At 34.4% G+C, this 13,610-nt stretch overlaps 1 long non-coding RNA gene across 1 annotated transcript; it reads left to right on the forward strand.

Annotated features, from left to right (window-relative positions):
• Positions 1 to 9,744: 9,744 nt before the first annotated feature.
• Positions 9,745 to 13,259, forward strand: LOC134201478 (uncharacterized). Its single transcript, XR_009976801.1, has 3 exons — positions 9,745 to 11,209; positions 11,530 to 11,650; positions 11,742 to 13,259. It is a non-coding gene; the product is annotated as an uncharacterized LOC134201478 (long non-coding RNA).
• The last annotated feature ends 351 nt before the right edge of the window (positions 13,260 to 13,610 follow it).

Below are 13,610 nucleotides of genomic sequence, written 5' to 3' on the forward strand. Positions count from 1 at the left end.
ATCGAATAGCAATTTCAAAAAGCAATTTCATCTATTCCAATTTAAATATGACGTATATATATTCTATTATTATATTAACTAGAGATCCCGCAGTAGTCGAAATTCGCCTATAATTAATTGGAATTGTAAGTTTGTACACTATTATGATTGTATTTTATACTTCTATAATCACAAATTTCGCCAAGACTACACTATAAAAAATATTAACAAAGACAAACAATGTTTAATCTATTCTCAATTTGACCACAGACGTCAAGAACAAAAGTTTGACAATAAATAGTATGCATGCGTGTGTGCGTCAAATACATGGTATGTAGTGTGTGTAATGTTTTCTTTATTGATTTAATGTATCTTTTATGTATTATATAAAAAAAAATTAGCATTGCGCACTCCTTCTCTATATTCTCTATAAGTGTGGAAATTTTCATACTCCTCCGTCCGCGCAATTTTCGTAAAAAGGGATACAAAGTTTTTGTTTCACGTATTAATATATAGATAGTGTTATTATGCAATACAATTCAAACTGTCGTTATATCTCAAGGTATGCTGGCATGATCACTTAGAACTTCGGTAACCATTTTGAACTAGGGGAGCCGTCAATTCGTTTACCCTTATATGGAAAATAATAATGATAATAAGAAGCCAGTTGTATTTTAATACACTTTTATTAGCTTCAGACGTATGTATGTTAGTATGTAACGGAATCTTTGAACATGATTTTGACCCCCTTCAAAACGTCGGATTAACTCGAAATTTTAAGGGCCGATGACAATTCAATATTTGAAAAAAATAATTTAAAATATTGAAATTAAACTAAAAATGAAAAATAAATAATAGTTTAAAAAAACTAACAAAATACGCTTTTATAGAAAAATAGAATTAAAAAACCAACTAAAAATATATATTTAGAAACAAAAATAAAAGGTAAGGTAAGTAAATACATAACTATTTTGAGTATAGCCCTAAAAGTATTTTTTTTTATCGCCCGTGTTTTCGAGTAAAGCGATTATACTAGAAAAACCTCTTTTCATATAATAATAAACAAAAAAAACATTTCATTCAATCATCATTCAAGCTGGATTTCTAGAAATATCTTTAATCTTTCGGTGTGGTTACAATAGATAAGTGCCGGTCGTAGTGTCGCGTCGTAGTCTCAGCGTCTCTTTATAAATACATAATAATGATATAAGACTAAAAACTTAAAAACTAAAGCCATCGACGCTTTCAGCTATTCACAAAAACTTAAATGGCGATGGGTTGGACGCGTTGCGAGACTTAGCGATAATCGCTGGACTGAGAGCGAAAAAACATGGGCAGATCCACTAGGACAGAGAAATAGAGGAAGACCAAAAGCACGCTGGGCAGACCACATCATAAAAGTAGCAGGCATTCAATGGCTGCGAGTGGCACAGATTTATTTATTTATTTATTGCTTAGATGGGTGGACGAGCTCACAGCCCACCTGATGTTAAGTGGATACTGGAGCCCATAGACATCTATAATGTAAATGCGCCACCCACCTTGAGATATAAGTTCTAGCAGAACAATTCTGCAGTTTTGGCAGAAATAGGCCAGGTAGGTCACAAGAAGTCCTACCACCAGTAAAAAGTATATCTAATTTCTGCTACCAAATAGTTTTATGTTTGGCTTTGAGGGATGAGGTAATATGATTGAAACTTTAATCTCACGTCTTATTTGTTTTTGAGTTGTCGTCTTGTAACTGCCAATTTAGCTCAACTATTTTACATAAACCTAATTCTAACAATGATATCAAACAAATGAACAAAATGTTAGAGATACTTTGAATCCACTTTAAAAATAATGGATATCCGAATAGTGAGTGTTTATCTTTCTCCGAAATCGTCATGAATGTTTCCCATTTAGTAAAATATCTTTTACAAACAAAAGATTATAATGTTTTAGCAGTTGGAACTATCAAATATTCAGAGCAGAGCAGTGTTTTTTTTTTTGGCTTAACGGAAGCGTGGCACATGCCGGCTCTGCCGCGATTAAAAAACATCCAGGAATTGCCAGTGTGAAAAAAACTGTGGTTTTATTTGAACTTTTTTTTTATGGCGAATGCTTTTTAGCAGCTTTTTTTGTAATAGGCAAAGGTACCTTTATCGAGTGACCAGATGTTGTATGCAGATGACATTTTTTTAAAGTGCGATTTTAGTGGTTTGTCGGTAGATATAAAATTGACAGCAGATGGTTTGCAAATTTGTTTGTACCGATAGAGAGATTTAAAATCTTATACCTTTAAACGAGCAATTCTTGTGTATATATATATATATAATCTGAATCTCGGAAACGGCTCCAACGATTTTCATAAAATTTAGTATACAGGGGATTTCGGGGGCGATAAATCGATCTAGCTACGATTTATTTTAAGAAAATTTTGTTTTATCGTGTTTTAAATAATCAACTTTATGACTCTTCCCGACACCTATTAACGAATAATAATACTATTTTTCTTAATTGAGGGCAACTAACCGCTTTAAAGACACAACAAGATGGCGTTATAAAAAAAAATCATTGTCTAGTATTAGTATTATTAAAGTTTCAGATACATCAGTAACTTCTAGATATAACCAAAATTACTTGTTACCAAACCTCGGTTGCTTGCTATTCTGTGACTGTGACTCCTTTTATGAACCGTTTACTTGTTCGTATGAATATCGTCTAAAATTCTGTCATTATAGACTTAAAAATGTGTATTTATAAACTGGTTTATATTTATTCGCTACAATGACGATGAGAATAATATATCATGTGTTCCCTATTCAATAAAAGCTATATTCCTAAAAATTTTACTGACGGTAGGGCCTCTTGTGAGTCTGCACGGGTAGGTACCACCACCCTGCCTATTTCTGCCGTGAAGCAGTAATGCGTTTCGGTTTGAAGGGTGGGGCAGCCGTTGTAACTATACTGAGACCTTAGAACTTATATCTCAAGGTGGGTGGCGCATTTACATTGTAGATGTCTATGGGCTCCAGTAACCACTTAACACCAGGTGGGCTGTCAGCTCGACCACCCATCTAAGTAATAATTTTTTTTATTACACATCTAGATAGTAAAAAGTTTTTATTAATGTATTAAAAATGTGAATTATTTCTCTTGTCAAATTTTGTTAAAGTTTAAAAATCCAATTCGATCTGCGTGTTACAAATTTAAATACAATTTAACAGAAAATCGATTGTTAAAACGTCAATTATCTAACGAAAATGTTGCAAGGATTAAACGCTTAACACAAAAGCGGTCATTTAATTTTGTAGGTTAGTAATTTCGACCGAGATTTCGCGGAAATATTGATTATTTAAGCGGGATCATGCGAGAGACGCTGCCATTTTTTATTTTTGGTTTTTCGTTTATTTATAATAAAATAAAATTATAATTGGTGTAGAAAAACAAATAATTCTCGGGCCCGCGGCGGAGGGCACAATCAAAAGCATTTTGATTTGAATAAATCAATCCCTTATAGAAATGCATTCATATACAAGATGATGTGTTTTTATGGGATCGATCTTTAAATATTTTTTCAATCATTGCTTATTTACCGACTTATTGAGAACCAACACGTTCAAATAGCATGATATAGTTTAAGTGATACATATAGTAAGCTTAGATTTAATTTGAACACACTTAAATGCGTTGATTACAATAATTATTAATTAAAGTGGCAGTACGTCATTGGATTCTACTTAATCAATTTTTTTAATAGGCACATACATAGATTACTTAAGGTCCAACGTGTTAATATAGTAATAGTTCGTCTAAAACTGTCATGAGAGCAATTAAAAGTGCTCATGTTGGGCACATTGATTACATTCGTAAATACGTTTTTATATATAGAGACATGTTGTGCTGTGTTGTGTTCAATGTTGTGTACAATGAGAGCTGTTATTTAAAATGATCTTGTCACTTTGTTTTTATCATCGTACCGCCTGTCACTCGAACAGAGCTCATCCCTTTTTCATCCGTTCTGGGTAGCAGGTTTTCTTATCATGCTGCAGGAATTGGACAAGTATTACGAGCGATCGCCTACCCTAAGCCAACCTTCCTTGGCTTATATCTCCACATATCCATTGCAACGTCTCAGAGAAAGTGAATTTTCTGTTTCTTCTCTTGGTGTTTCTTTCACTTTATCGGTGTTCCTTTTTTATTTGTTTACGAACATCGATCAGAGTCAATTTCTATTACTAGAAATCGTTGCATTCTTCTTTGAGATCACTCATGCCACGTATCCAGCACGGTCATGAGCTCCACCGAGTTTCTTGAGCGTCATTACGTCTGCCTCTAACCTATAGACACAGCTCACTGAGTTTCTCGCCGGATCTTCTCAGTGGATCGCGTTTCCGATCCGGTGGTAGATTCTGCGAAGCACTGCTCTTGCTAGGGTCAGTGTTAGCATCACTCCGGTTTGAGCCCCATGAGCTCAGCTACTAGTTAAGGTTACACTGAAATAGCCTCTCAAGGTTATCAGCTTAGGTAGGAAAAAGAAACGGCTGCGTCTCTAAGGTTTATATAGATCGTAAACTCTGCAGTCGAAGGCAATACCAAATGTATACATACGGATTAATGTAATGCTTGACGATGATATTATGGTTTTGTGTAATTTTTATAAATTTGGTATACCAGTCTCGATTCCTCAGAGCAGTGAAACTGGATTCCGAATCGGTGGTAAATTCATGACGATTTAAAGGAGCGTTTAAAAATCTATTTGGATAATAATAATAATAAAAAAAGCGTTCTATATTTTCCGGATAATACGAGTTCATAATCTGATTAATACGAGCAATAACTTCTAGATTTAATATGTTCCGTCGCTTTACCGAGAGCTTATTATTATGTATATAAAAAAAAGAAATTTATAAATATATAAAAAATTTAAAACTTGCTGTCACAATTATTTCTCTGTATTTAATATCCGATTAGTTCGTATTCAGTCGTAAATGTGTAAATCAAATCGTAATACAGCATAATTAAATTTGCAGACCTTACTTATTGAAATTGAGCCTAGACGTATTTCAAGTGAAATTTGTGTGACGTGAATAGAATTCTTCTATTCTAAATCTCTGTATTCTTGTGTATGCGCCCTCTCCTACCCGCGATCGGGCTTTTGGTCCCAGCCTGCGATGTACCATATGAACATCGATACCACATGGAAGATCTTAAGCCCTAAAATGAAGATGGTGGTTGCTTATGATTAAGTGGAAACCCGTATTTCTTTAAGCGTCGTTCTATCGTTGGTTAAGGTGCAGACAAAAACTACTTGCCTAGTTTCTGTGTGTTCTAGAATAGCGCCTTCTCTTTTCGTGGGTGTTCTGGCTATTAAAAGAATCACAGGAGAAAAGGCATCAGAGTTCTCTGAGTATTATACCTGCATACTGCGTTTTCCAATCAGCGATTACTGGTAATCGGTATTTCCTATGTCGTGTTGCAATGCCGCGCCGATACATACCTCAATCTTGTCTATTTTTGACGCTTAACATTCATGGGGTTCAGTTTGAAAGGGTAGGGGGATAGGAAAACGAAAAACATGAATCTCAGAGTTCAATACAGCCGAATGAAAACATCGGCTTAGACAACGATGTAACGAATGAATATCCTTAAAGAGAATTTGTTTAAAATTTCAATTAAAAGAGTGAAATATTTCAAAAGAACAGTGTACGCTTTATATTTTGAACAAATTTCTATATAATTTTATAATATTTTATTTAGTGGATCTTTAAATTTGTCTCTCTTAAAATGTTTGAAAAAATGTCGCACGCATGGAATGTAGATAGCTAATGAATTTTATTAAAGAGTTCACTGACTACGAATGAGCAATAATGTTTTTTTTTTTTTGCAAAATATATTTTATGATCTGATTAGCGGAGTTCACAATCTCTTTTGTACTTCTCGAAGATAATCATAAAGTTCAGCTGTCCGAAGTCCGTAACCAGTCAAAGAACTTCGTGTTTAGTCTCACCCTGTGTACGGTGCACTTTTTCCAAACGTTTAGAGGTCAGACTTTTTGAAGAGTTTTTTCTTCGGCAATTATGCACATTTTTGCCGATGCGGCTTGTTTGACGGCCCATCGAGAGCGAAACTGATTCAGAAGGCTAAGAGCTAGGCTATTGCTCAAATACAGTATCAAAAATTTTATTATCTTTATGTGTTTGAAAAAAATATTTTTTATTACCCTTTTAGGTAAATGCGCATACAGCCTACTTAATGGTGAGTGATTACCGTCGCCCATGGACTTCAGCAATGCCAGGGGCAGAGTCAAGTCATTGCCTACCGCAAAATATCGTTTTACATTTATGCGGCTGTGCTAGCCGTCACGTTATCTCAATTCCAGACCCTTTTTATTCAACGTCCGTCGTTTCTATATTAATCTATCGCTAAAGCTATATGTGGGAGCACTTTGCTCACCAGAATGTATCTTTTGGTGACGATTTTGAATGTTCGTTAAGTAGATTCTAGTGTACAACGTCATATTGTGGATTCAAAGAATATGTTCAGAGGCTCAGAGATCATGACCTGTTTATTGTTGTTTTTTATTTCATTACGTGGATGCGGGGACGAATCCACGGTCCAGATGGGGTATAGTATTTAATAAATGTTAACGAATGATTTTCACGTGTCCTGACTCGACGTCCTAGTAACCTGCATGATGCTGTTTGCTGCAGTTGTACTATATACCTGAGTATTCCAATTACTTTCTCAAAGTGGGTGGTGGCATTCACATTGTTGGTGTCTATGGGCTACTGTTTACCTTTTAAAACTACTACTTTTTACCAATTAATACCTGGTGCTTGGCCACCCATATCAGCAATAAAAAACCATGCTCTCTTGAATTTTAGCTAAAAACATGTAACAATATGATCCGTAATTTTAAACTGAATTTATGGCCGACACAATTATTATTATGTTAGTGTTCATTCACAATGAGGTGTATATTAATTTGTTTTTTTATGAGTATAATATTGTAAAGAAAAAAAAACTCCCATAAAATCTTAATTGTACCTTACAAATTTCAAATTAATAGATATCAAGTGTAAGGAATATTGTAAGTCATTGTTAAAGTCACTATAAACATCGCTGGCTCCCGAATCACGATGGATTCCATCGAATAAAAATCACAAGGAAGGTTTTTGCTGAGCTTTTTGTCGGTATATTGATGAGTGCCCTTCCAGTTTTGAAGAGATTCCAGCAGACCCATTGTCCTACGGGATGCCTGGAACGAACTAAAACACAACGAAACTGGTGTGCCAACAAAAAATGGGTCACATTCCGAATGTATTTTGAGTTTATTTGTCGCTGTATAAATGTTTTGTGTCATCGGTAGCGGTGATGAAAAAGTTCAAAAACTAAAATAATAAGTTACCATTGCTGAAAATAAAAATGCTATAATCATAAAACTTAATACTAACAAAAATTTATATATTTTAAAGCCTAAAATTTTTAAAGTATTTATTTTTATTATGAAACCGTAGGCCATTAAATAGCGGTTATAATGTAGTGTTCATAGATCGGCATTTCTTTTCGATATCGAGTCGAGGGAACCCGCTCCTCCCCACGACCTCTCACAGCTGGAGTCCCGCAAGGCTCTGTCCTCTCACCCCTCCTATTTAGCTTATTCGTTAACGATATTCCCCGGTCGCCGCCGACCCATTTAGCTTTATTCGCCGACGACACGACTGTTTACTATTCCAGTAGAAACAAGTCCCTAATCGCGAAGAAGCTTCAGAGCGCAGCCCTAGCCCTAGGACAGTGGTTCCGAAAATGGCGCATAGACATCAACCCAGCGAAAAGTACTGCGGTGCTCTTTCAGAGGGGAAGCTCCACACGGATTTCCTCCCGTATTAGGAGGAGGAATCTCACACCCCCGATTACTCTCTTTAGTCAATCCATACCCTGGGCCAGGAAGGTCAAGTACCTGGGCGTTACCCTGGATGCATCGATGACATTCCGCCCGCATATAAAATCAGTCCGTGACCGTGCCGCGTTTATTCTCGGTAGACTCTACCCCATGATCTGTAAGCGGAGTAAAATGTCCCTTCGGAACAAGGTGACACTTTACAAAACTTGCATAAGGCCCGTCATGACTTACGCGAGTGTGGTGTTCGCTCACGCGGCCCGCACGCACATAGACACCCTTCAATCTCTACAATCCCGCTTTTGCAGGTTAGCCGTCGGAGCTCCGTGGTTCGTGAGGAACGTTGACCTACACGACGACCTGGGCCTCGAATCTATACAGAAATACATGAAGTCAGCGTCGGAACGGTACTTCGATAAGGCTATGCGTCATGATAATCGCCTTATCGTAGCCGCCGCTGACTACTCCCCGAATCCTGATCATGCAGGAGCCAGTCACCGTCGACGCCCTAGACACGTCCTTACGGATCCATCAGATCCAATAACCTTCGCACTAGACGCCTTCAGCTCTAGGAGCAGGCTTAGGGACCTCGGTAACCGTACTCGTCGAACTCGACAAAGAGTTCGCCGTGCAACCTAACCCATGAATCAGCTCGCTGAGTTTCTCGCCGGATCTTCTCAGCGGGTCGCGATTCCGATCCGGTAGTAGATTCATTCGCGAAGCAGCTGCTCTTGAGCTGTTAGGTCTCCTTCGGAGGCGCTCGGGTAGCTGTTAGCAAATCCCACCCCTCCTGGCTGAGCCTTTGCTCGCCCACCTGTCCTGGTGAAACTGGAAAGGCCTCCGGGCCACCAGTAATCCTTCAATCATAAAAAAAAAAAAAAAAAAAAAAGATCGGCATTTATATTTAAATTTCAAATGAATCGTGTAAAAACGTGTTATTTTACATAAAATTTGACATAATCCAAAGTCAAGCTACATGTTATGTGGGAAGTGTAAATTAATGACTCAGAAAACACGTATTTTTGCAGTAATTTTTTTCATTGCTCACACTGGTTTTTTTCATATTCATACTGGTTCCGTGACATTTTTTAGGTTTATAAAAATGGTATGTTAATTTTTAAGCGAAACGCACATTTAATCTTTTTAATTTAAATCAAGTTGACCTATTGTTGAATAATGAATTAATTTTAACATTGATCAAATTTATTTTTAGTGACTTACAATGTAAATATGATTAAAACAATTATGAAGAAATATCACGGCCAAATTAAAAAAAAAAAAGCAAATGTCATCCGTTCACGTACCCTTTGTTACATCAAATACCTTTGTATTTATTTATTTATTTAAGGATTACCGACAGGGTTTACAGTAAGACATAAAATAACATTGACATGTTTTTTTTTTTATTGCCTTTGTAGGCAGATGGGCATACGGCCCACCTGATGGTGAGTGGTTACCGTCGCCCATGGACTTCAGCAATGCCAGGGGCAGAGCCAAGCCGCTGCCTACCAAATATACCAAGTATACCATGTATAGAGAAATTGATAACTGCAACTCTAATTAGAGGCAATCACAGCATGCATTACATTAATATATTATTAGAGATTTAACAATACTATTAATAATATTAAAAAATTAAAAACAAAAGAAAGACAACAAGGACAGTAATACCCGAGTACTCAGACCAAGGCTGAGGTTGAGGTTCAACAACAACTTTTTATAATTTTGTTCTTAAATATTATATTCTTAAAAACGAAAATAAACAATAGAGTACATACACCTAGTATTTGTGGTTGTTTATATTCCAACAATTTTAAACTCGTATTAACCATTGTATTTAAACTCTAGGGATTTTCGTATCAGGCTGCGCTCTATCCACAGGTGCTCTGTCACCTGTGCCCAGGGGGGTGCAACTCCCATACAAAGGAAAAGAACATTCAACTAGCGTCATCTTTAGGAACCGGCGAGGTCATTTTTGAAACGTTTTGGCCTTAATGAACTAATAAACTCACTAGATGGCAGATACGAGTTCTGACTCAATAAAAAAGGTTAGCGTACTTTGAAGCAGTGCTTCCACTTTTAGGGAATTCTCCCTTTTTTAGGGAAAAATAGCTGATATTTTGGATGATAAAGACAATTTAAAAAATACCAGGATTTAGGATATTTCGGGGTAAAAAGCAAAGCCTATACTAGTAACTGTTGTGAATTTTAAAATAAACGATAATTAAAGTAAAACAATGAACATTTTATTTTATGGAGAGAGAATGACATTAAGTCGAGTTGACAAGTAAAAGAATAAAACAGAGTTGTGTATAAAAACTATAAAGAAGGTTTGATTCAACAGTAACACTCTAGTAAAGTAAATCATAGATTAAGCCACTGCTTTTTTCTTAGGGATTCCCCAGAATCCCAATAAGTATAATCCGCCAAACTTTTATTTACCTATTTTCGTTGATGTCACCAGAACTTACTTGTATTGTAATATACAGGTACTTCATGTACCATGAAAGATTATCATGGTAATTTCATTTACGAAAACCTTGTAATTGTCATTTCACTTTTGCTAGCAGTTCCTTCTTCAAAGACTGAGGTGGAAAGATTATTCAGTGTTCTCAAATGTAAAAACTGACAAAAGAAACAGGCTTTCTAATGAAACCCTGAACGGCTTGCTTCATAGAAAGTTCCCAACTTTGCCAGCAAACAATTGCTCAATTTTAGAACCGAACAGTGTTAGGTTGCGTGCAGCAAAAGAATATAAAAGCAATGCGTCGACTTCCTTGAAAATTCTAATCCTATAGATCTATGATCTTCTGGGGGCGTTTACATTATATATACCTACATTAAATAATATGCTGTGGTTTATTTTCTGTATTTTATTTATGCTTTCTATATAAAGGATTTATGAAAGTTGTCTAGGAAATTTTAGGGATAAATTCAAAAGAAACTAGGGTAAAATGTGTTAAAAAAACGTAAGTGGAAACACTGCTTTGAAGTTTTCAAAATTCCAGGGCCGTAAAACAATCTCAAAAAAAAAAAAAAAAGTTTTCAAAATGTCGTAACGATTTAATTTTTTAAATCGTTTTTTTTTGGTCTTGGTGTGAGTTATTTTACGTTGTAGTATTAATTTAGAGCATCTTTTAGCTTTATGAGAATATTAGACGATTAGACATTGAGAAACTCTGTTTTGAATTCTCTTTAGACATAACTTGGTTCCAATACTTTTTTCTTCGTTAGCGTTTCGTAAGCCTGTGTAACTATTTTCGTTTCTTACAGAAAGTTTATTATTAAAAATCAGCATGCCTCGAAGATCGAAAATGAAATGCAATTTCGGATGCCTTGATAACGGTGAGTTTACACTATTTTCCCGGTATATTATTTGCTAACAGAATTATTATTCATAATATAATTAAATGAATTAGCACCAACTAATGGTCCTTCCTATTTCTGCTGCCTAGCTATCATATATGTTAAGTTTGATCAAAACAGTCGGTGTTAAGTCTCGTACTATCACACACACCTCAGATAATAAAATTGTCTCGAGTGGGTGGAAGTATTTATGTTTTGCAACTCAGCGTATTTTATGCTTATTGTCAAGTGGGCCCGAACTAGTTTTTTGGAAATTTATATTTATTATTTAATATAAAATAATGTTTTTATTTTTGTAGACAAAGGTTTGATAATGACAAAATTTTATGGAAAAATTATAAGGAGCACTAAAATGTCTGAAACATGAAAAGATTGATGTACTATATTTGAACCAGAACGTGTTATGTAATATATTAATTTGTAAGTATGATTACATTAACACTAAATTTTTCATGGTCGTATTTTTTCAATATTTGTTACATACTTAAGATACTTTGTTTCTCCGTTTCAGAAGAGAAACTGATTCAGCAAGGAATGTGAACTCACAAGGGATCTTAATTTTTTTTAAATATGTTTATAATTTATAAATTAATAATTGAAATAGTTCATAAGAACTAAATTGATGCCAGTTTTGTTTTAAAATAGGTTGTTTAGTTCTTATAGTTATACTATTACGTTTGAATAGTTGTAATTAGTAAGTTAGTAATATATGAAAATACTGATATAAATTTTTGTAAATGAGCTTTTGTAAATTCTACGAGAAGATGATTTTAATTAATGATCAAAAGTCAACGATCTTCAAAAGCATTATTTGCAATTATTTAGATTAACTGTGGAATATATTTGCTAAGTTGTGTTTTCTGTATGAGCAGATATAAATGAAAATGCCCAAACATGATTATGTTTCTTACATTTTCATTATGTGAAATCAATATGCTTGTGACTGAGTATATTAATAATTTATTAAAACTTAAGTGATAGACAGCAACCCCTATGACACTGCTGAAGTTTATAAGCACTGGTGACCACTTATCATGAGCCGGGTTGTGTGCTCGTCTGCTGTTGAGTGCAATAAAAATTTTCGAGACCCTTTCTATTATTTAGATGTAATATTAATGTACATTTAATTTGGATTAAAAGATAAATTTACATTTTATTTTTGCATGTGTATGTTTATAATTCATTTGCATGTAACGAACATCAGTTTCTTTTGTAATAAAATGCAAACTAATGGTTTGTAATGAATGTAATTAACTTTAAGATGATTTTCTTTCAATCTGCTGTTTGTTTCATCTAGTATTACCAAAGCTAAAGCATCAGAAACGTCAGAATAGAAATAATTTAGATAAAGAATAAAAGTATAACTATTGTAATCATGTCTAAGATTACTATAAGTGTCATTAAGTACAAACTATCAATATTTAAGAGTACTTTAAATCATCATTACATTTTTTAAACATTTTTTGTTTTTTTTTTGTTTTTCAAATCATGTAACAAAACGTTTGTGCAGAACAAAATGTCACATGTTATGAACATGATTGTGGGTTAATCGTTTCTTAAATTTCTAAATGTTTATAAGAATGCTAAGAATAATTTAGTATTCACTTTAGTGTGTGTATTATCTCTACAATGCTAGTTTAAATGACAATTATTGTATGACGAAGCATAGGTAGTATTTATAGATGTAATATTTTCATACAAGGTCATGATCTGTCACGATCAACTTTAAGCAAGAACTGCTATAATTAAGAAACAAATTTATTAAATTTAATTCAAATTGTCTACTATGTTTATAATGGAAAGCTGACATGTTTATATTTCGCACAAATGACTTAATTGACATTGAATGATTTGATTATCTAGACTTAATTAACTTTTAGATAACTTTCGATTTAATGTTAATAAGTATGCTAGTAGGATTAATCTAGAGGATTTATTGTTATTCGAAGTTTTATACAATTGTACGTTCATACAATCTTTTAACCGAAAATTGTTTGTAATATAGGGAAATTAAATAGCTTACAGAGAATTACAGCTTTTTATTTTAAAAAACTGTTTTCTCTCTGTATGAAAAGATCTTATCGATTAGAATGCTGAACACAATCGAACATTCCTTAATATCTCATAAGTACTACCGGGAATTTCAGCGATTCTAAACGATAAGATTTTTTCATAAAGAGAGATTAAAAATATTAAAATTACTAAAAAAGCCACCTGGTGGGGGGTAGGGAGACTAATAATCGACCGTAGCGACGCCTGCTGGACCGGGCTTTAACTAAAGCAAAAATAAAAATGAGAGTTGCGCATCTATCTCTAATATATTAAGTGTATAATCTATGCCTGTGCCTCTTGTTTTGACAGGTGACCAACTGTCAACATG

Source organism: Bombyx mori, chromosome 26, assembly GCF_030269925.1.
Source record: "Bombyx mori chromosome 26, ASM3026992v2".
Lineage (NCBI taxonomy): Eukaryota > Metazoa > Arthropoda > Insecta > Lepidoptera > Bombycidae > Bombyx > Bombyx mori.